This window comes from Ambystoma mexicanum, chromosome 2q (assembly GCF_040938575.1).
Source record: "Ambystoma mexicanum isolate Mex_15411 chromosome 2q, UKY_AmexF1_1, whole genome shotgun sequence".
NCBI lineage: Eukaryota > Metazoa > Chordata > Amphibia > Caudata > Ambystomatidae > Ambystoma > Ambystoma mexicanum.
In genome coordinates, this window is record NC_090924.1 from 205,155,381 (window position 1) to 205,180,210 (window position 24,830).

A 24,830-nucleotide genomic window follows, 5' to 3' on the forward strand; every position below is an offset into this window, starting at 1 on the left:
ATCCCTTCAAAACTACTCAATTCCAGAACAACCATGAAGGGCCCAATTTCCATCATGTACAAGCCATTAATAGAGGTGGGAAAAGGAAATACAGAACATCTCAGGGTAAGATGGGAGAGGGACCCGAGGATAGACATAGATGGGGATACATGGGATAAGATGTGCCGCGCAACATTCAAAACCTCAATATCCTCTCAATATAAAATGCATGCTGTTAAGCTCTTACACATGTGGCAATATGATCCAAGCAGGCTATCCAGAATGCATCAAACAACTAGCCCCTTGTTCTGGCGTGAATGTGGAATAATTGCCAATTATTGGCACATGTGGTGGGAATGTCCACAAATTAAGGTTTACTGGGACAAAGTCCTTTGATGGATCAGGGCCATAGATGGTATCCAGAGACTTGCAGACCCTTACCTAGTTCTCTTTGGGTTTGAAAAAGATGAGGATGAATGGAGAAAAGTACAGGGCCTGGCCCCGCATCTGTTGCTTGCCGCTCGAGCGCTCCTTACAATAAAATGGAAATCCCCCACAGCCCCTTCCGAAAAAGAATGGGTCAATGTGGCAATGAAATGTGCACTATGGAGAAGATGACGGCATCCTTGCATGGTAAATCGACTCAATGTGATACCCTATGGGCAGACTTCCTGGAAAAATATGCACCCGAGGTAGTTAATGGGGCAGATACCGCCCAAGCTTAGTTTGAATTATGTGCCCCCACGGTAGAGTAATGACACCCTCTTCAATCCCAGCAATACACGATTGAACGTCACAGAGAAAGACCAAAGAAACTGAACTGAAGATGCAAGAGCGCCCCCCAACAAAGGAGATTCCAAATAAAATGGAGTAAAATATCAAGTACAGAACCCGTAGACACATTAAAATTAGAATATACGCACGGACATAAACTAATTTAGGAGTTATAGACCCAGCCTGCGGGGTGGGGGGAGGAGGGAAGGGGCAAATTGATGGAACAAGAGAAGTAACTCGTTGTGCTCTGTCAAAATTAGTCGCCAGATCGACCTGTGAATGTACGATATTATGCTAGGGTTCCAACAAGTACAATATTTTCATGTTCTTTTGTTGTTCACTTCCTCTTTGTTTGCTTCTGACAATATTTTGACGTACAAATATGTATGTATGAACACTCATTGTTTGCTTATTCTCGAATGCGAGAAAATTGTTTCTTTTTCTTCTATGTAAAACCTAATAGAAACAAATAAAAAAAAATAAACCATGCGTGAAGGTGGAGAGTCCGGACCTCTGGATGGAGAACCAGACCTTCCTCCCGCGAGAGAAGATCCTCTGAGGGGTAGACGCATTGGAGGATAGATGGACATGTCCAGAAGGTCCGGGTACCACACTCTCCTGGCCCAATCTGGAGCAATAAGTATCATGCGGGTCACGAACCTTCTCAACCTCCTGACAACTTGAGTGATGACTGGGATCGGAGGAAACTTACAGTAGCATGAAAAGCCCACTCCACAACGAGCGCTTCTCCTAGAGCTCCTCGGAGGAAATTCCCTCGAGCAGTAATTTTTGCACTTCCAGTTGGCGCCAGGTCCACCTGTGGGGTTGCCCAAAGGGCGAAGATCTCCTGAAGGATTTCCTGAGCTAGTTTCCACTCGGAGACCGCGCTCTGCCTGCTCAGAGTGTCCGCCATGTTCTCCTCGCCGGCTAGATGAACTGCTGATAGAGACATTCCCTCTCGACTTGTCCAGAACCAGAGCTGCATTGCCTCCGTGCACAGAGGCAGTGACCCTACACCACCTCTCTTGTTGAGGTAATGCATTGCCACCATGTTGTCCGTTATTATCAGGACATCATTTCCCCGTACAGACGGCAGGAAAGCCTTCAGCGCCAGTCTGATGGCTCTCCGCTCCAAAAGATTGATGTGAAGTCTGTACTCCGATGGAGACCAACGACCGCTGATGGACAGATCGTCGGCATTAACTCCCCACCCTGTCAGGGAAGTGTCCGTCACCACTGACATCCGGCCATGGCTGCCAAAAGGGCTCTCCTTTCAAGAGATTCTTCTAGTCGGCCCACCACAGAAGCACCTGCGAGGCAGAGAAGAACATGAAGGAGATCCGACATCCTGCCCGAGAACCGGGACCATTGAGTCTGTATAGCCCACAATCTGGCCTCTAGCACCAGAAAAATGCAGGATGCCATGAGGCCAAGCAACCTTAAGAATTCAAAAGCCGTAAAACTCTGAGCTTGCTGAAATTTTGTGACCACCTGAAGAATGCGAAGAGCCCTCACCTTGGGAGGCGTGCACATCCAAGTACGTGTCCAAAACGAACCCCTATGTACTAGAGCTGTTGGGATGGTGTCATATGTGACTTTTTGAAGTTGAGGGAGAAGCCCAGCTTGTGAAGGGAGTGGCAGGTGACGTCGAGGTGATCCATGGCTTGTTCGGGAGAACACGCCCTGATCAGCCAATCGTCCAGGTAGGGAAAGATGTGAATCCCCCCTTTCCTGAGATGCGCTGCCGCCACAACCATGAGCTTGGTGAAAACCCTCGGGGCAGAGATGAGCCCAAATGGCAGGACCTGAAACTGATAGTGGGATCTGCCAACTGCAAACCTGAGGTATTTTCTGTGCATGAGATGGATTGGCACATGAAAATAAGCATCCTGCAGGTCGAATGGCACCAACCAATCCTGAAGTTGGAGGGCCTGAAGGAGTGACCATCGTGAACTTGTTCAAGTATCACAAGTCCAAGATGGGGCCCAGTCCCCCATCCTTCTTGGGTATTAAAAAAAATAAGGGGAATACCAACCCTTGTTCCACTCCACCATAGGGACTGGTTCTATAGTGCCTTTCTCCAGCAGGAAATATCCTGCACAAGAAGCGGATCCAAAACCTTCAAAGAGTCTATCCCCGGTGGATTGTCGTGAGGCCTTTGGAGAAAAGGGAGGCAATAACCATGGTCTATTGTATCTAGAGCCCACGCATCTGAAGTAATGGCTTGCCATTCTTTGAGATTATGTAACAGCCTGCCCCCCACCGGAGAACAATGAGGTCTGGCTGTTTAGCAGCCGCAGTGCCTGAGGGCAAAGTGGCATCTGCCTGAGCGGCTTTGGCACCTCTATCTCGTCCACCAGCAGTGAACTTCTGTTGGCCCCCATGACTGGCCATCCCTTACGCCTTTCCAAATTAGGAGTAATAGCAAAAAGGAACCACTCCTCCATTGCTGTCCCCTAGGACGAAAAGGCTGAGGTTGTCTGACGGATGCGCCCAAAGATTTGGCAGCTTCCTTGGAGGTCTGTAACTTCTCAAGGCACTCGTCCGCCTTGTTGCCAAACAGATGCGACCCATCAAAGAGCATGTTGAGAAGACGGGCCTGCACATCGGGTGCAAAACCAGACCCCCGCAAACCAGGCAAATCTGTGCATCATGGTGCTCGTAGCCATGGACCTTGCAACACTATCCACAGAGTCCAACACAGACTGAAGGGAATTCACACATGGCATCTTGCCATCCTGCACAATAGCTAGAAAGTCATCCCATCCCTCCCCTTTGGGAATGTGCCCAGCCGCAAGTGAAATACAATTCCACAGAGTGTGCGAAAATTCTGCCAAGGCGCAAGTGGAGTTGGCAGATTTCAACGCTATACACCCAGCGAAAATACCTTGCGCGTCCGTCCGTCCGTCCGTCCGTCCGTCCGTCCGTCCGTGCGTCCGTGCGTTTAGGGGCCTGCTTTGAGGTGGCCGTAGCCGCCTGGAACACCAAAGTCTGGGGAGTAGGGTGTGTGGACAGGTAGCCGGGGTTGCCTTGACGGAGGTCTTCGAGGGAAATCGACCCAACGGCATCAACGCAGGACGCCCTCTGCTGAAAAAATTTCCAAAGCAGAACAGCTATGGACATTAAATGTCAAAGATGTGGAATACGTTGGAGGACACAATCCATTCGAAAGATTGCATTGCTTGGGTAAGCTTCAAGCCATCCTGCTCCCAGCATTGCGCTTTTCCTAACTTCTGATCCTCACGTGTCGGCAAAATCTCTGGTACCTCTATATATCTCCTGCTTCATGTGTAGGATAGTTCATTGAAAGAGGCGTGGGGCTAGGGATGAGCCAGTTATGTAGAGGTAAGCCATGCATGGTCCTACCGATGCCACAACCCTACAAGCCTTTCAGACAAGTTAGTTTCCCGACTAAATTCCAAACCTGTCAGCTTTCGGTGCTCATGCATCTGCATGCAGTGATAAGTGTTTAAGATGGAGATAAAAGGTTTGCATTGTAGCAGAAGGAACAAGTTACTTACCTGTAACTGTTCTCCAGCATGGATTCACATGCTCATGAATATTGCCAGTCAGGCCGGCAATCCTTGGTAAATGAAAAAACAGTTTCACTTTATTTTATAAACTGTCTTTCTCTGATAAACCAATCACTGAGCTCTGGGTCATGTGCCAATGACTGCCCTCTACCTAAGCCCTATTCTGACAGCCATCTTCAGATTTGGTAGCATATAAAGTGGCAGTATGACCAAGAGCAGCCCCAAAGAGGGGCAGGAGGGAGGGTTCGCATGTGAATCCATGCCAGACCCATGTTCGAGAACAGTTCCAGGTAAGTAACTTGTTCCTTCTCCAGCATGGGGTCTGGCATGGATTCACATGCTCATGAATAAAGAATACATAGCAGTACCTACACAAACATTGGAATCCCTGCCGACCGAGTAGAATTTCATGAAGGTGTGCGTAGACCTCCACGTAGCAGCCCTGCAGATGTCCAGCAGGGGCACACAAGACAGGAACGCCGTTGTTGCAGCATTCACTCTGGTGGAATGGGCTTTCGGATGGCCAGGCAACAGTCGGTTTGCCAACCGGTGACAATGAGTGATGCAGCCGGCAAGCCACATGGAGATGGAAGCCTTGGACTGAGCCTTCCCCTGGTTCACAGGACCCAAGTTCAAAGAGCGGAGAAGTCTTCAGGAAACTCTTCATGCGGGCCACAATGCTTCACCGATCGAGCCACATCTAGCGAGTGCAAAGTCCTTTCAGCCAGCAACTAAGGTGTCAGAAAAAACACAGGTAACGCCAAGGGCTCGTTAAGATGAAATTCCGACTGAACCTTGGGCATGAAGGAGGGGTGCGTCTGTAGCACCACTTTCGCCTCGTGGAAAGTCAAGTAAGGCTGCTTGCAGGAGAGGGCCTGGATTTAACCAACCCACCTGGCAGAGGTGATGGCCACGAGTAAAGCTGTCTTCCAAGACAGGAACTTGATGAGCGCTTGATGCATCGGCTTGAATGCCCCCCTCTGCCCCCCTAGTCGACACCACGTTCAGTTCCCACACCGGGTCAGGCGCCTTCAACGACAGGAACGAACGGAACAGTCCTTTGATGAACTCCTTCAATTGATGGTGCGACCAAAGAGGACCGTCCCGGAGACCTGGTGTAGTGGGAGATGGCCCCCAGATGAACGTTGGAGGCGTGCACCAGCCCTGACTTAGCCAACGACAACATGTACAGAAGGACCTGGGGGGCCGTGACCCTAAGAGGGTTAATGTTCTGCGACCGGCACCAGGTCGCAAAACGCTTCCATTTGTGTCTGTACCACGTCGAAGCCCTGGCCTTGACGAGGACTTCCGTACAGTCCACAGGTAGCTCATAACCACCGTAATCTAATGCTGCAGGAGCCAGGCCTTCAGGTTCAGCGACCTTGGATTGTGGTGCGGGATTGCACCTCCTTCTCGGACGAGAAGATCCACGACCACTGTTAGCTTGACTGGAGGGGGCGGAGACATGCTGAGAAGGTCCGGGTACCAGATTTGCCTCGGCCACGCTGGCGTGACAAGGATCATCCTGCGCCGGCACCGTCTGAGTTAACTGATGACTCGTAGTAGCAGTGGCAACGGAGGGAACGCGCACAGGAACAGGCCATCCCAAGGGAAGGAGAATGCGTCCCCCATGCTCCCCGGTTGGGTAAACCTGCCGGCGAACCTCCGGCACTTGGTGTTCGTCGCCATCGAAAACAGATCGATCTAGGGTCTGCCCCACTTGAGGAAGAGGTTGTCCACTTGATCCTGCCGAAGCTCCCACTCGTGGCAAGAGCGCAGCTCCCAGCTGAGGAGTCTGCAACAGTGTTTTTGATTCCTACTAGGTGGGAAAGAATGAGGAACATCCCCTGGCCGACGGCCCAGTGCCACAACTCCTGTGCCTCTTTGGGGAGCGCGGGGATCTGGTGCCCTCCCCTGCTTTCGGATGTAAAACATTGTGGTGGTATTGTCCATGAAGACAGTCACCACTTTGCACTTGAGGGACAGAAGAAATGACTTGAGGGCCCAAAACACAGCCCGTAGTTCCAGGACGTTGAAGTGTAGTGCCTTCTCCTCCGGCAGCGACAGGCCTCTGGCGTTAAGACGTCCGGTGTGTGCTCCCCACCCTTACAGGGAAGCATCCGTCGTGACAGTCTCCTGGTATGATGGGCTCTGGAAATCCGCGCCTCTGGTAAAGTTGGAGCGCACGCCCCACCATTTTATCGCTTGACGGAACTCATTGAGCACGTTCCGGTCTTTGAAGCTTCCAGAACCTTGGATCCAACGGGAGTCCAGGAATTCTTGAGCGTTTGCACAATGTAGATGCACAAGGACATCATTCCAAACAGAGACTTGATGGTCCTCACCGTGGCGATCTTCAGTGCCAACAGCCGTTGCACTATGCCCAAAATGGCTGGTAGCCTCTCCTCCGAAGACAGGACACCATGTTGAGCCTGGACCCCAGGAACAGCGCGTTCCTCATGGAGTCGAGCAGGATTTTGCATAGTTCACAGAGAACCCCACATCTGTTAGCAGCCGGACGGTGCTCGGTGTGATCGACAGCAATGTCTTTGACTTGGCCCAGATGAGCCAGTTGTCGAGGTATGGCTACACGCCAATTCCCACTAGTTGCAGATGGGCCGCCACCGTAGCCAGGCACATCGTAAAGACTCTGGGCACCGACTTCAGTCCGAAGGGGAAAGCCTCGAACTGGTAGTGCTTCCCTTGTACGAAGCGCAGGAACTTGTGATGCTTTACGTGAATGGGGACGTGGAAGTACACGTCCTCTAGATCAAATGAGGACAAAGTCTCCCTCCTCCAGTTGGCCGAGCACGTGCTGCAACATGACCATCCTGAATTTCTGGGCCTTTATGAACTCGTTGAGAAGTCATAGATCGAGAATGGGCATCCAGCCCCCGGTGGTCTTTCTAACCAGAAAGTATTTTGAGAAAACCCTGGAACCCTGGAGTCGCTTCGGAACAAGCTCTATCGCCTCTTTTCGTTTTTCTTTATCAATTTTATTTTTCATTCGAGGGCATAAACAGTTACATCATACAACAAATTCAACATCAAGATGGATATTTCAACTTGTGTCCCCTTTAATGACATTTGTTGCTTCCGGCTTATGAGCGGTTGCCCCCGAGATTTTACTTTTAACTCTTGACTATTACCCCTGCCCAGGCCCGCCCTAGTTTCATTTTGTTTGGTACCAGAGTCTTTTGCAGCTAACCAAGTTTCATTCCTATCCAGGAGTCCTGATCCTTATTTTGTGTTGGGCTGTCAGCGAACAAATGCTTTTGAGGGTTTGTGGTTTGAAGAAGTGAGCTTCCCTGTTCTTCACAAAGTCCTGGAAGGGGGCCCGTACTGACAAAAAAATTTCAGGTATTTCCCTGTTTTTTTTCGGCACATACATTTTCCTTTTCCCCAATTCCGAACTTCTTTTTACACTCTGAAGGGTAAAGGGGCACCATCCTGGAACATTTCCTTCTACCCACCCCCCTCCAGCCCTCCCAGAATTTCTGCTGTAGGCCCAGAGTAAAGTCTGCGTTGTGTGCCACTGGGGAGAACGGGCCCAAACCCCGCCTGATGTTTTTCAATTGCATGGCTTTGTCCTGGCTGCGAGCAACGACATAGTGGCCTCCAACAATTTACCCCCCCCGGTCGCTCCACGGTTTAATGATTGTAGCGCTTTTAACAGGATTGTTGTGGGTACTTGTTCGATCCCACACCAACCTTTTGTGTTGTCCTGTCTAGCCCATTTGAGACAGGTGTGCTGCCAGTATAGATCTCTCGATGTCTGGGACCCCTAGGCCCCCCGAGGAGCGTGTCAGGATGCGTTTTTGTATCCTGTCTTTTTCCCCCAGATGAATTTTTAGCATTGCCGTCTGCAGTTCTTTAATTAGTCGGGTGGTATTTCAATTGGCATCGAGCTCACAATGTACAGTAGGCGGGGGAGAAGGGTCATTTTTGCTGCAGCAATTCTTGCGAACCACAAATGTTCTCGGGTGTCCAATCTCTGCATATCCTCCTGGAGTTGTTTCCAGAGTGGTGGGATATTTGCTCTATATAGGTTCCCTATCTCCCGCATCAGATGTATCCCCAGGTACTCTAGTATATCTTTTTCCCAGAGTAGGGGGTATGTTTTCCCCAGACCCTTGATCACCCAGATCTTTTCTGTTATATTTAATGCCTTGGATTTGGAGTAGTTTACTGCAAACCCTGAAATGCTGGCAAATTTCTCTAGATTTTCTATGGCCTTCGCTAGTGTCCCCCATGTAGAGCATTACATTGTCTGCTTATAGTGCTATTTTTAGTGTTGTGCCCCTGCATTGTACCCCCTTTATTTCCAGGTCTCTTCTGAGCTGCAAAGGGCTCCATTGCCATTGCGAAGATCAGCGGGGAGAGAGGACACCCCTGATGTGTACCCCTCCGTATGTTGACTTGTTTCGACTTCTGGCCATTCATTATGAAATATGTGGACAGGAGTTGGAAATTTTCAAGTACCTTTCGACTGAACCTTTCCCCGCACACAAACCCCTCTAGGACTATCTTTAGATATTCCCAATCTAGACTGTCGAATGCCCGCCTAGCGTCTAGGGCGGCAAATGAAACTCGTTCTTGTCCCCATGTCGATATCTATGACCCATCTAATGTTATCCTGCGAGTGTCTTCCTTGAACAAACCCCGCCTGATGTTCGTGGATAATTTCGGCGAGGACCCTCATCAGTGTTTGCCATTATCTTGGCCTATAATTTAGCGTCTGTATTCAGGAGCGCAATAGGGTGGTAGCTGGCGAATTCTGAGGGATCTTGGTCTGTTTTAGTGTTAATATTGTCATCGATTTTCCCATGTCTGACGAGACCGACACCGTCTCTGATGACATTGAAGAGACAGGTAAGGGGAGCTAGCAGTTGTGCGCTGAACACTTAATAATAACGTTCCCCAAACCATCTGGGCCTGGAGTTTTATTCCCCGGCAATGCCAAAATTGCATCACTAATTTCTTGTGCCGTTATTCGCCCTCCTAGTACTTCTCGGTCTTGTTCTTTTTTTTTCCAAACATTTTTTTATTGATGTCTCAGCAGTTACATTGGCACCCAATTAACACAGTATACAGTCGTATATACAACAATATTACCATTGAATGTTTAACAATCCGTCATTTACATGGTTGTTTCGTTGTCTGAAAGCATATATCAGAGGTATGCCCTGAAGTGGCCCCAGATGTCCTTTGGCCTACTCATACTTGGTTGAGTCAGTACATACTGCTCCTCGCATTCATTAATGTAGGTTTACTCACGCAGGAAAGTGTCCATGGTGGGGGTGTTCGGGCTCTTCCACGCTTTCAGTATACATCTCTTGGCTATGACACATAGAACAGCCTTCTGATTTTCTCGGAACATTTACCAATATCACCAAACAGATATTTTTTGTGGGGTCAAGTGTGGGGGGGGGGATCTGTGTAATTTCAGTTAGCATATCTGCAAACCTCTCCCAGAACCGTGCGACAGCTGGACACTCCCAATACATATGCTAGGATCCTGCTGCCGGGGACCCACACTTAGGGCAGTTGCCTGGGTCGTCAGGCGTAAATGTAGCGATCCTGGCGGGGGTATAGTGCAGTCCGTTTAGGATTTTAAACTGTATTTGGCGCAGTACCGCATTAAGGGACACTCTCTTCGTGAGTGCTCAGTATCTTACCCACTTATCTTCGGGTATTGGCATTTTCATATCTGCTTCCCATTTCTCCTTCACCCGATTGGTCGTAGAGGAGTGAGTCTGTATCATCTTGTAAAGTTTGGAAATTCCCAGTCCACCCTGTGTTGTGACCAGCTGTACGCACGGGTGGGAAGGGGGTTCATCAGGGAAGGATGGCCAGCGTGCTTGATATGCGGACCTCATTCGGTAGTACTGTAGTGTCCGGAGTTGCCCACCTCCCATACCCCTCGTGAACACAGCCAGGGTCGCGAATTTACCCTCTATGTACATGTCTCCCACTTTCATCTCTGTGTTCGGGTCCCAAGTTTCCTGTATACTGGTGTCAAATGTGGGGGCGGGGGGTTGGGGTATTTCCACAGGGGGATGTCGGGGTTATATGGGATCTCTATTTTCAGTTTTTTATAAATAGCTCCCCAGGCTTTTACCGTGCAGCTCACAGGGTCAAATTCACAAGAGTCCTTATGTCGAGCGCTGAAGATGACCGACCTAATGTCGGTGGGCATCGTGGTGTATTCTTCTATTCGCGTGTGAGGCGAGTTGTCCGATTCATCGTACCAGTACCTTACAAACTGTGCCTGTGCCACCGTGTAATAAAGCTCAAAGTCTGGTGCAGCTATACCCCCCGTTTCGAATGGTTCTGTCATTCTCTCCCAGCTGATCCTAGCCGTCTTCCCGTTCCAAAGAAACGACACCACTATGGATCGAAGCCTGGAGAAGAACTCCCATATAGGGATATTTACAAATAGATATAGCAATTTTGGAAGTACAATCATTTTAAGAATGGCAATCCTACCGTGTAATGAAATTGGGAGATGCCTCCAAACCTGCAGTTAAGTGTTAAGTGTTTGTAGTGCCCGATCATGATTATCAGGGTATAAGGTTTGTTTATTGCTAGAAACCAGTACCCCAAGGTATCTGATGTGGTGTTCAGACCATTTGAGGCCGCACATTTGAGCTGGGCATTTTGTGGAGGGGGTGAGCGGGAATACTTCTGATTTGGCACTGTTAACCGTATATCCCGATTACTCTGCAAATTCGTTGATGTCTGTCATGATAGGGACAATGTTTTTGTCGGGTTCACGGACATAAAGCAGCGTATCATCCGCGTATAATATTATTTGGGAGGCTCCTTTCAGCGTTATGCCTCCGTTATGTCTTAACCGTATTGCCGCCACCATGGGTTCAATTGTCAGGACAAAGAGGATAGGGGAGAAGGGACACCCCTGCCTAGCTTGTACAATTCAGATAGTCATATTCGTGCATACTTTCGCACATGGAGCTGTATAAAGCAGTTTGACATATTGGATGAAATACGGGCCCACCCCGAACGCCGCCAATACCAGAAAAAGGTACTCCCAGGAGACCGAGTCAAAATGCTTTCTCATCCTCAAGGGATATCGCTACTGCTTGCTTGTTTGGATTAATCTGTGACATTATGCCGAATAGCCTGCGTAGGTTTAAGGCAGTGGATCTTTGGGGAATAAACCCGCTTTGATCCGTGTGTACCAGCATTGGCGTTACGGGTAGCATGCGGTTCGCCAGTACTTTCACAAAAATCTTGGCATCCACATTTATCAGGGACAGGGGTCTATAGGATGACATATCCTGTGGCGGGCGTCGGGGTTTGGGCAGCACTGTAATTAGGGCCTCGCGCATCGATTTTGGCAAAATTTGTTTACCCAGGGCCTCTGCCCACACTTCCAGCAAAACGGGGACCAGTTCTTCCCGGAATTCCTTATAAAATTCCACTCCAAGGCCATCCGAGCCCGGCGCTTTGCCAGACGCAAGCCCCTCGATTGCCTCGGTGAGCTCCTCTGCCGTGACAGGTTGCTCCAATATTAGTTTATTTTCTTCTGTAAGTTTAGGGAGGTCCAATGTAGCAAGGTAGTTTTTGATCTTATCTGGGGATTTCCCATCTTTATTCGCATATAGTGTAAAAATCAACAAATTCATTGTTTATTCCCTGCTCGCTTGTTATCGCGTTTTGTGTCGTGTGTATTGTTACGATCGGGGCCATTTGTTTTTCATGCTTAACCAAACTGGCCAGCATTTTCCCTGCTTTATTCCCTTCCCTGTATCTGCAAGCCCTTGCCTGGGCTGCTATATATTGTACTTCCCTTACTGCCAGTCGGTCAAATTCCCTAAGAGATTTGTGTATTTCAGCCAGGGTGTCTCCACCGTGCACCCGGCTGTAAACTTCCTCTAGTACGTTCAGTTCCTTCTCCACCCTCTCCAGGTCACGTCGTACCTCCTTTAGAAGGCCCGTAGTTTTAGATATCAGGGATCCTCTCGCCCAGACTTTAAATGCTTCCCAAACCGACGAGATGGTCAACAGACCTGATGTTGTCAGCAAAGAAATTGGCAATTTCTGTCTGTAGGGTGTCAGCAACGTTTGGGTCTTTTAATATATCTCTAGGCATTCTCCATCTCCTAGTAGCCTAGGGGCATCTCCCAGAGTAATTTCCAGTGTCACCGGGGAATGATCAGATAGTGTGCGGGGAAGGATTTCGCAATTCTGTAGGGCGTGTGTTGTATTTAAGGGGACGAATCAATAGTCTATGCGTGACTCGCTGTCATGTACGGAAGAGTAGAACATGCAACACTTGCTTGGTGGGTGGAGCACTCCAGGCATCCAGCATGGATAGTTGCTGGATGATCTGTTTCAAAGCTAGCGCCGTCTTGGAAGGCGGCCCGATTGCCTTGGCGGATCTGTCCAGAGTCTGGTCGAGCACCACATTAAAGTCCCCTCCCCATAGTATAGTTGCCGCTTTGTGCTTAACAAGGATCTCAAGTATGTGTAAGTAGAAGTCCGGGTCATCGAGATTGGGGCCATAGGTGTTCACCAGGGTCGTGTGTTCCCCTGCAATTTCCCCCCAGACCAACACATATCTACCCATCGGGTCCACAAGGTGGCCCTTGTCGATGAAACCTAGTGATTTGTGAATAAGAGTGCATACCCCTCTGGACTGCGAGGAATAATTTGTGTAGTAGCGCTGTTTGCCCCATTTTGCCAGTATTTTCTCATTAACCGAGCCCTGTGCATGCGTTTCTTGCAACATTAAAATGTGGGGCCCATGTCTGGTGACAATTACCAACCTTCCTGGCCTTCATTGGGTTATTTAGGCCTCAAACATTCCATGACATTAGTTTAATCTTCAACCCGTCACCCATTTCCTATATATACACATTGCAATGTATTATAACAACCATAAATGCACGAGTGACCAGAACTAGGGTAGCACCAGTACCTGCGAGACCTTATTTCAACAAACCAACAACCTTCAACAGTGCAAACTCTCCTCCCAGACCTAAACTCGCCCTGTTGGTTATCACAACAAGAAAACTTCCCCTTTCGCCTTGTGCCACCCTCCACCCACATCATCTGCCCCAACTTGACGATGGACCCAGATAACTGATTGGAACATTCCTGACGGTGCTTCGTTGCCGTCCAATGACCAGCCGTCTGGTCGCCCACATGGGAGACTCTACGGCCCGATAACATCGGATCTTAGTCCAGTACAGCTGTGTTGACTTTGCGGAAAGAAAAGCATGTTACTGCTGCAAAGGAGGGGCAATTCATCCGTCTATCGGATCTCCTCTGCCTCCACCCGGGCTGGGTCTTACATTTGGGTCCCTTATGCAATCTCTGGGGGGCAGTGGAATGGAGGCCTCCACGTATGCCATTGCCTCTATAGGGTTTTCAAAAAAATGGGCCCTGCCTCCACGTTAGATTCTCATTTTCGCAGGGAGAATTAAAGCATAAGGCGTATTGCGGAGCCGTAACTGTTTCTTGACCAACTCATAGGATCTACGCTGTGCTTGTATGTTCGCAGAAAAGTCTGGATATATATGGATCCTGTTTTCTTCATGGTGCAGTGTCCCTTTTTCCCTGGCCAGACGGAGTATCGTGTCCCTGTCCCTATAATGCAGGAGACGTGCAATAATGGTTCGGGGTGGAGCGCCTGGCTTGGGGGTTGGTGCAAGGGTGCGATGAGCTCTTTCAACGAGGAAATGGTTTGAAAGATACTTCCACCAGTACGGATTTCAGCAGTTCTTCCACCTGCCTTTCCATGGAGCCTTTGCCAAACGTCTCCGCCACCCCAACAATACGGATATTGTTCCTGCGGGACCTGGATTCGAGATCCTCGCACTTGTTCTGAGTCTTGCGTAGCTCCGTCTGGAGTAGGGCTATATCACGGCCATGTTGCGAAAGCACATCTTCATTTATACTTATCCTGTTTCTGCTTCCGAGATGCGTGCACTTTCCTTTTCCACTCGTGCTTTCAAGGATCCAATCGTCGCCACTAGGTCATCCAGTTTTACGTTGACGGCCAGGAACCCATTCTGCACAATTGTTGCCAGGCGGTCCAAGTGATCTGTGTGTCGATTTTCCGATGTTTGTGTTGCCCCTCCTGTTGTCACCTGCGGCTAGGAGCTGGCGAAGGAGCCCATTGGGCCGGTCTTTCTGCCCCCTGTGGCCTTCTTCTCAGTGCGGCCCATTAGGCAAAGTGACCGCCTGCAGAGTGGATTGTGCTCTCCCACGTGAATGGAAACGCTGTCCCTGCGTTCAGTTATTGCCCACTGTGGCTACAATGGAGGTTGGCAGTGCAGCCCTTGCCCTGATCCCACAGCCAGGGTGCGCTGCAGTACAAACAGGAAACTGGGCCTTTGTGGCGGCCAGATGTTTGCTCCGGCCCGTCTCCCCGCCTCGCTGCCCTGTGATCCTGGAGTGGTGTCTTTGCACTTTTGCCAGCCTGTCCCCAATATCACCCCGCCAACTCTCAGCACTTATATGCCTGAATTTCTGGTGTCTTCTGAAGGAGTTCAGCAGGTGTGGAGGCTGGCACTCCAGTAATTCGTGTCCGTTTGCGGTAGCCTGGCCGTGTCACTGTGCACCTGGAGGATCCAGTGCTAATTTATCTGGCATGTGCTTCCCTGTCTGAAGGATCGTGACAGTACAGTTCTCCAAGTTGGTGAGGTACTCTGTGTGTTAAGCAAATTTCACACCCTGCGGCCAGCCACGCACTCCGCCTCTCCTCCGAGCCGCCGCCAACGCAGGGAGGCCTCGGTCTCGATGAGTTTACTCCCCGTGCCCAGGCGATCCAGGCTGGGGCTTCTCGCGCTATGTGCTTTGCAGTCCGCAGCGGCGGCGGCCGTATCGCAGGGTGTCTTGCCTCCCACCGTGCCTCCCCTTAGTGTTGGCTGCCCGATGTTACAGGGCCCCCGGCGCTCCCCGCCTCCCACAGCGGCCCACTTACTTCACCAGCGTGCCTCCGCTGGACTTCTGCCGCAGGGGTCCGGGGCACGCGCTGCAATCCCGGCCGTCTTCAGGCACTCGGTGGGGGCCCTCTCAGGCCCGATGCGGAGGGAGCTGCCCCAAGCTCTCGTTCGGCGAAGAGGGGGAGCCGGAGCGCCGCCGCCCCCTAGCAGCGCCCGTATGTTGGTAGGCCGCACCTCCCCCTCCTGGCTCGGGCCGGAGCGGCGTGGAGCCCAGCAGCGGTTATGTCTCAGCTCCCTGAGCGCCGCGACTTCCCAAACCAATATCTTCTCAATCCCAGTGTCGGCGAGCTCCGTTTTCTAAGGGGCACTTCCTCGGGTCCTCCGCCACAGTATTTTGTAAATATTTTCCAAGCAGTTGCTGACTGGAAGGATATTCGGGGTAACAGGATTTCGCTCGAGCCGGAGCTCTCCACCTAGGCGGCCATCTTAGACGTGCGCAACAGCGCCCCCCCCCCCCCCTTCTCGGTCTTGTTCTGAGATTTGGGGCAGGGGCGTTGCGGACATGTAGGATTTCTGTTTAGCCAAATCTAGATTTTCACTTCACAGCAGCTCATCATGGAACTGGGCCATTATTTCTATATAACACGTCCTCCTCCTCCGTTTTACTTACTTCCCCTTGTCTATTCTTAAGACCTGCAATCAATAAAGTTACGTGTTTTTTCAGTTTGGCTGCCAGGAATCTGTACGCTTTCCCTCCGTGTATGTAGTAGGATTGTTTGGTGCTCAGTAGTGACTGCGCCACAATCTGCCGTGCGGCTTTCTATCTGGGCTCTGATTTTCATTAATTCCCCGACACGTTTTTTGTGTTCGTCAGGTTTTGTGTTTTTTCTCCGCTTCTAGTAGTTCCCTTTCCAACTTTTGGGTTATCAGGGCCTTCTCTCTTTAGTATGCAGTCGCCTGTGCTATGAATGCACCACGCACTACCGCCTTTCCCGCGTCCCAGACTGTTCTCCAGTCCACCTACCCATCATCATTATCTTGGAAGAAGTTGTTTATGGTAACCCTCCATGTGTGCCCTGAGCGCTATGTCCCTCAGGAGCACCTAATTTAGTTCCCAGGGGGGTCTTTGCCTTGCCTCTCCCTTTACCATCTCTATACTGGCTGATACCGGCGCATGATTGGAGCAGTATTGCACTCCAATTTCCACCCTTCACCTGGGGAATTAGGGTTGCCGAAACGAGGACCAGGTCTATCCTGAAATAGCCTCTATGTACTGCTGAGTAATGTATGTATTCCCGGTTTCCTTCCTGAAAGCAATGCCATGTCTCTATCACACCTAGATCCCTAAAGAATTTTCCCAGGGCTCTGTTCTTCTGGTCTGCAGCTGTGGGTGGAAGTGTTTTATCTAGATTTGGGTCCATCACACAGTTAAAGTCTCCTCCTATGATTATCAGACCTTCGCACCAACCCTCTATTTTCAGTAGTAGCTCAGTAATGTATGTGTCCTGTTTATCATAAGGGACATACTGCTAATATTGTGTAGGTTTGTCCTTTTATTGTCGCTTTGATCCCCAGGTATCTACCCTCCACGTCCCCGATCTGGTGCTGTTTCTGGAAGCCCAAGTCCCTTTTGAGCATTATCGCTACCCCCTTTGTTTTTGTGCCCATGGAGGCGAAGTATTGTTGGGCGAAACCTTTATGTCTCATTCTTTTTTCATTTTCCGGAAGGAGATGTGTCTCCTGCAGAATCCCTATTGTAGCTTGCATCTTTTCCAGTCTGCCCAGAATTGCTCAGTGTTTATTGGGAGAATTTAGCCCTTGTACGTTAAGAGTGATTATTGTCGCTTCAGCCATTGTGAAGTGAATCTGCCCTGGTACCCTTGCTACCCCTCTTGTTACCTATCCTGTCTCCCACCACTTTCGTCTCAGGACAAATTTCATGTTTGTTGACCTTCCTCATTCTCTCCACCCCTCCCCCCTTCCCCCTACTTCCCTGATTCCCCCCCCTCTCCCCCACCCCCCTCCCTTTACCCCTTCCCTGGGATCTTCTGTGGCCAGGGTTCCTAAGAATCCTCCCTGGTGTCGTCCTTGGGCGTTGGGCCACATTCCCCCCGTAGTTATCAGTGTGTCGGGATTGTTGCATGTCCCGATTCAGATTCTCAAATGTAATGACCACCTACCTCTGTGCAGACTTTCCAGGATTGCTTCTTATGGCCCACTTCCTCTAGTCGGGTGCCACCTGGACGTCTGCTTCCGTGGACACAATGAGTTGTATGTCCCTATTGAGCTACTTATTCTTGCCATTTATATGGGCGCATCAGTTTCTCCTCTCGGCTGCTTCTCATTTTCCTTTCCATCGACCATTCCCAGGGGTTGTCCTGACTACTGGGGATGGTGTGCTGTGGGCTGGCATCCGTATGGTTCTGCTCTCCCATCAGATGTAGCAGAGTCTCCATCTTCACATGTACTGATTCACCTCTGCTTCCCCTCCCAGGAGAAGGATAGGCCGAACTGGTAGGCCCATCTATATGCTATGTGTTTACCCTGTAGGGCTTTTGTGACCGGCTGCATGAGCCGCCTTTTGTGGAGTGTCCAGTGCCAGATCCTGGTATAATTATGCAGGCTCCATTGACCGTTGTGTCATTGTGTGTACATGCTGCTCTCCGGATGTCTTCTTTCAGCCCATAAGACGTCATGGTGATGAGCACATCGCTGGGTCTTGCCCCCAGCTCACTCCTCTTAGGGCCCACCCGGTGTATCCTGTTGAATTTGATTTTATCGGGTTGGGTGTCGTTCAGTAAGCTACTGGAGCATTGTTGCATGGTGTTCCGCAGATCTTTGTCCATAACCGATTCCACCATACCGTTGACCCTGATATTAGATCTACAGGACCTGTTTTCCAAGTTTTATGCCTGGAGTTCCAGATTATTTGTTGCTTTGGCTACTTGGTCCAGCAGTTTTGTTTTGCTTCCTCTGCCATACGAGAGTCCATTTTCTACCACGTCCACTCTGTCCCCCAGGTCGCCCATTTCTTTTCTGACCTCCTGAAGGGAGGACTTCAATTCCTCCTTCATGAGCCCCAATTGACTTTGGAACATATTTGTTAATCTAGCTTCCATGCCCTTCAGGCAGGCTAGGAGCTCCTCTTTGACCGAAGCCATTGTAATCGGAGATGTGCTGCTTTTACGCACTCTGATCCCGTAATGGCTAGGGAGCTGGGGGGGCCCACTTGCTGTTTTTGTCTCCAATACTTTTCTAGCTGGCCCTCCTGATTCCTAGCTGGCGTTCTGGCTCTTGGCAGGCGTTTCTCGCTTTAGAACCCGGCATCGGGGTTATCCTGTACGGCTTCCGTGAGGGGGAGGGGTTCAACTCCCTTCTCTGCTGGGACTGTTGGGGTGTGGGTTCTTTAGCAGGGGTCTTCTATGTCACTGTGCCTTTCTCTTGGCGTTCTCGCACCTGCCTTCCATTTTCTTCTCCCTCCCCTTTGATCCAGTTGACTCCTACCGGTGCTTGAGGTACCTCTCCTCGTTTTGCCTGAATGCGTCGCACTCTGGTTTTTTTTTAGCGATTATTGTGAAGTGGTTTCCGATTTCTCCTTTTCCAATTTAGGTAGTTAGCCCTGGGATACCTTATGGGGTGCATTTATTATCAGAATGCCCTTCCACATTTCACTGTTTTCCCCGTCTCCCAGTATGCATTTGCTTAGAGATCTGGGTCCGCCCAGCAAGTTTTTACAATTATTGGAGGCTTATGACCCTTTAGTGCAGTGGCCACTTAGGGGGGGCGGGGGTTCCAGTACCTTATAGTACTGTTTCTGATGTCTGATGTCTCAGGCTCGGTGGGGGGAGTTTGGGGGCATGGGGGGCTGAGGGGGAGTAGCTTCCTTCTCAACTCTACTTGTCCCCAAATTGCGGCAGCTCCTCCTCGCCCGACTGGTCGGGTTGTATTCTGGTGGGGGCCTAGGTCGCGGTTCCTTAAGCGCTAGGGCTGCACTTCCAGTGGTTTCTCCCCTTATTCCCGTTGACCCCAGTGTTTCAGTGTGCAGCATGGGTTCGGGTGTGTGCGCGCCTCTGACCGGGACTGTGCTTACTGTATGCAAGCGGTCTCCCGGGCACAGTCCTTTAACAGGGATCTGTGCGCTGCTCTTTCCCTTGCGCACCTGTCTCAAGTTCCAGGGGCTATTTGGGCTTGTTATAGGCCGCTCTCCGCTGTGACCGCTGGCAGGCGGGAAGCTCACCGGTCGGCGGCGCCGATGGGATCCGTCGAGGCCGAAACCGCGTAGGGGATCCTCTTGTGGGTTTCACTTCGCTGGTGGTCGCACCCCCTGGGGGAGTGCGCTTTAGGTCAGAAGGATCTCCATTGCCTCGACCCGCTTGTCCTTGGGGAGGAAATCCAGGACTAGAGCTATCTTGTACCATAGCTCCTGGTCGTACCTGGCGAGGATCGCGAAGGCGTTGGCCACCTTGACAGTCGTTGCTGCCAAGTAGATGACTTTACGTCCCACGGCTTCCAATTTCTGACGAAGTGGAGGCGTGGGGTGCCTGCTCTTTTTCTTAGACAGTGGTGGCCCTGGTGTAAACTGGGTAGTCGCTGGTGGTGCCGCTGGTGGTCCAGTCAGCATTCTCTTTTGAATCTCCAACATTAGTGTGGGGAGGGTCGAGATAATATCCTGCAACAGATCTCTGGGAGGTGCCCGGGGGATAGGGTTGATGGGCCCAGCACCTATGCCGTCGACCCCTACCTATCCAACATTCTCGTCTTCTCCCATCTCCTCCAGGATGGTGTGGACGCAAAAGTCTTCCTCGTTGGACGAAGAAATATCCGTGCCCTGAAGCTCTTCCACGCCCCCCACCCCTTCCTTTGGGTTCCAGCATACTCTTCTCCAGAGTCTTCTCCAGATTCTTCTCTGCTGGTTTGGCCGAAGCCTCCCGCCCGGGAGGGAGCACCACCCTGGCCGCAACATGGGCAACCTGGACCGGAACAGCCGCTTTTGCCTTCGAGAGGCCATCAGCAACCAGCTCGATGGAAGAGGATGTCTTTGCCTGGACCAAATGGGCCTTCACTGGCAGGACGGACCCCTTGTCCTGCATGGCCTTCTCCGGTTTCTCCCGCAGCTTTCCCGGGGGTAGCTGACTTTCTCTTCGACGAAGAGCTGGATCGATGGCTGGGGCTTGAGGCTGTGGAGACTAGGAACGTGCCCGAACCGTCGCGGGACCCGCTTGTGCGGCAACCCCAGCGGAATCGGACTCCCAGTGCTTGGCCTTGTCTTGGCCCCCCACAGATGGGGCGCCCTAAGAGGATTTAGAAGCACGCTCTGGCTGGATCCGGATGAGGCATGCCCCTGTGGACCAGCCGGACGTGTCGATCCTTCATCGTGCGCTTGGAGATGCCACAACAGATCTCACAATCTTCTTCATTGTGCGTCGGGTGTAGACAATACAGGCCCTGGGAATGCTCATCCGTGAAAACATTCTGCAAACGGCAGCTGGTGCACAGCTTGAAGAGGGAAGCTCCTTCCTTCTCCTCGGACATGATCTGGTGCAGTGTAGCCCTGGTGGACTTCTGGAAGCTTCCAAGAAGCAACACTCAACGATTTCTGCCCTTTAGGGCTGATGAAAGATGCCGAAAAATGGGTCCCCGTTAATCGGATGGATAAACAATGGAGCACACAGGCTTGATTGAACCGAAACAGATTTCCTACCAAAAAATCACGAAAAACGCAGAAAGCTCGAAGAGCGAAACGCAAGGACTTGCAACACTTGAACGTGCAGTAAAAATCTGAAGATGGCTGCCAGAGGAGTGGCTTAGGAAGAGGGCAGTCATTGGCTGGGGGCAGTATGACCCAGAGCTCAGTGACTGGTTTATATTTTATTTATTGTATTTATTTCTATAGCGCTGCAACCCGCAGGCATCAGAGCGCTTTACACAAAGACAAGGAACATGGTGACGGGACAGCACAGTAAAGGATTTCTAGGTTTGGGTGGTCATGTTTGTGAAGGATTTATTTGAATAGAAACATTCAGTTTTTTTTATTTAACTGGTTTGTTTCAGTTCTTAGGATTTCTGGTAGTGTATTCCATTTGTCGATTGCTTTGGTGGGGAATGCTCTGCCTAATCCATTCACTTTTTTTGATAGTTTTGTCTCTAGTAGCCCTTTGTTCAAAGATCTTAGGTTTCTTGTGGGTTCATATTTTTTAAGTTGTTTTTGGAGGTATATTGAACCATTTCCATTTGTAGAGCGGTTGACTAGCATCAGTGATTTAAAGGTTATTCTTTCTTCTATGGCTAGCCAATGCAGGTCTCTTTCTCCTGTAATAGGATCCCTTTTGGTTTTGCACCTCGCACCTAGCAAAAGTGCATGACCATAGTCCAATCTAGATAATATCATAGCTCTGGCTATGGTCGTGGTGTTTTGTTTATTTAAGAAAGGTTTGATCTTTAGGAGTTTTTGGTAGTATTGACAGTTTATGCTACCTGAGCTTCAGCTCCAAGTGATGCTTGCATATAAATTCCTAACGTCTTGACTTTTTCCACCACCATGATTGGCGTATCCTTAATGTAGAAGGTTGTGTAGTCTGAGCTTAATCTTTTTCTGGCTAGAGGTGAACCGAAGATCATAAGTTCGGTTTTAGTGCCGTTTAGGCACATCCAATTTACCTTCATTCAGGCTTCAATAGTATTGTAGATGGATGTTAGTGTATTACTGTCTTTGCTGTAGTCCCCACTGAGTTAAAAAACCAGCTGTGTGTCAGCAAAGTTCGTGAAAAATATCCCCAACTGGGTTAGGAGAGTACAAAAGCATTGGAGATATAAATTAAATAGAGGGGAGAAGCTAGCTCCCTGCGGGACACCGCAGTCCACGGACCTAGTTGTTGATTTCCCCATATTATTTTGGATTGCCCATCTTGGAGAAACACAGATATCCAGTTGATAGCTCCTTGGGAGCAGTTTCCAACACAGTCTAGGGCCTCTGAGCTTTTGATGGTCTACCAAGTCGAATGCTGCAGAGAACCAATAAGATGAGCTTTCCGCTTTCCCTTTGTCCAATAGTCCTAACATTTCTGTTTGTAAGTCCAACAGAGCGGATTCAGTGCTGTGCGCTTTTCTGAATCCTGACTGCTGTGGATGAAGGATATTATTGTTGTCCACGTATTCTTGTAGTTGTTCAGTAGCAATATTATCCAATATTTTTAACAAGAAATTGCAATTCGTAATTGGACGTAGATTTGATGGGTCTTGTTGGTTTAATTGTTTTTTTTGGCAAGGGTGTGACTGTTTTTATTAAGGAAGATACAGTCGAATCTCTAAAGGAGGCATTTGCCATGCGCGTGAGGAATGGTATGAATATCTTGATTGTCAAGAATCAGTTTAGGAGGAAGTATATTTTCTTTACATGATGTACATTTTATTATAGAAAGTGTTTTTTCTCAGTGTCTTTGGAGAGTTGTGTGAATTGAAATTTAGGTTTTTCTATCAATTGGTTTTCTGTATCAATTGATTGGGGTATAATATTGGTTTTGCACTTGGTTATAGTCTCTCTGGCTTTGAGAATTGTGTTGTGGAATGCTGTCTGTACATTTTCGCAATCAATCTTAGTAGGTTGGAAAGGTAGCGAAAGTGCTTTGTTTTTCTATAGATTTTAAGATTTGAAAAAGTTTACCTGTAGAATTTGTCGCTGAGTCCATTTGCTCATTATAATGTTTTTTAAATGTAGTCAGCGTTTGTTTGTATTCAGTATCTGCTTTCTTCCAATTGGTTTTGTTGTTTCAAGTTTGCTTTTTTCTTGTTTGAGTGCAGTGGATTCTTCATTGAACCATTTCTGGTGATTTATATTGGGTCTTACTTGTTTGTCTTTTTCAGGAACATGCGTGTCTAAAAGTTTCTGAAAGTGATTATTGTAGACTTGTATAATCTTGTCACAGGGGTCACTGTTGGTTGTATTACTCATAACATGCTCTATTCCTTGAGAGAGTATATCAGTGGTTATTTTCTTGAGGTTTCTCCCTTGGATTTTATTTGGGATGTTAATTGGTTTTTCAATTGGTTGCATGGGTGAGAGTTTAAATTCAATTTTGGGATGATCAGACCAGATACATGGGTAGGCTGTCGGCACTGTTGTCTCTATATTCTAGCAGATTATCCAGTCAAGTTGGTTACCTGTAATAGAGGTGGGATCTTTGTTTATTACAGAATAGATGCAGTTTAGTAGGTCTTCTAACTGTATGGCTCCGAGGTCTTTGATATTTCCTCGCCATTTGTTTAGTTTACTAAGGAAGATGGTACCCGTGTTAGGGGACTTCAGATTGTTTGGCAGTAATGTAATTTCGTCATTGAAGTCCGAAATTAACGAGCAGTGTCTGTAAATGATGATGCTTAAGCAGCTTTTTGGAGTAGGGGTCAAATTAATATGTAGGACTTCGCAGCCTGTGCTTTGAATTGGGACAGGAAAACATGTTCGGCTTTGTTTGGCTATTATTGCTACTCCGCCGCCTTTTCCGGTTTCTCTGTTTTTCAAGTAGATGGTCTAGTCTGTAGGTACGGCTCCTTCAATGGTTGGGCCTATAGGCCTAATAGGAGAAAGACAGATTATAAACAAAAGTGAAACTTTCTTTTACTGAGAATTCCCGGCCTGACAGGGAATATTCATGAGCATGTGAATCCATCCCAGACCCCATGCTGGAGAACTGTTATCCTAAAATAAGTTAGAGAGTTATTGCTTTCCTTAGTCTGAACTGAAAAGCAACTGTATTTGAATATTACACCCCAAGGTCCAACTCCCCTACAATAACTTATCCTGAATCAGATAGATTTATAATGTTCCTAGAATCTGTGTTTCACTGGATCAGGAAATTATATTGTCCAGTTGATATTACTATGTCATTTCTTGCTGCGTGTCATGGTACAACTGATAGGGTCTACTACTCTGGTATTACCGAAAGCAATCTAAAAGTAACTATTGGTTTGGACTTCCCTAGAACTAATGTTAGGTGTTCCAAATAAGGTTATATGTTTTGGTCTGTGTACCTTCAAGCATAGTGTTATGTTTTTCCATAAGGTGTTTATATGGTCAGTGATAGTACTTATTTCCCCCCAAGATTTATCTGGGCCTACTTGTATTTAAATAAACCATTTATTTATACAATACATAGTGTTTCATTGTTAATTTGGACCATTTGTATTACAATTTCATTGTACTGATTCTACAGCCCTCTCTCCCACCTAAGAGGAGTCTGGTTGCTCGGTCTACGCTACCCAAACTCAGGTGGTACAGCCGTATACTAAGAGTGGAGTCTTGTACTGTCTCAGTTGAATGGTTGTACTAAGCCCTTAGTTAGACTTCAGAAAAACTGGCCTAACAGCCAATCATCTACAATGGGTAAAAAACATCTATCCTGTCTGCACAGGTGCGCTTCTACTACAGCTAGCACCTTCGCCAACACACGAGGTGCCAATGATAGCCAAAAAGGAAGCCCTTTGAACTGTAAAAGTATACCTTTAATTAGAGGTAAAAGCGACAATGACCAGGTAACATGGAAATAGGGTATGCATCTTAAATGGTCCAATTCCATTGCTCATGGAATATCTTATAAGGCCTGTTTATGTTTGGCTTCTGTACAACCACACATTG

At 48.9% G+C, this 24,830-nt stretch overlaps 1 protein-coding gene across 1 annotated transcript in view; it reads right to left on the reverse strand.

Annotated features, from left to right (window-relative positions):
* The window catches only part of SMG1 (SMG1 nonsense mediated mRNA decay associated PI3K related kinase), a 2,768,248-nt gene that overhangs the window by 2,327,105 nt on the left and 416,313 nt on the right, over positions 1-24,830 (reverse strand). The window lies entirely within an intron of this gene.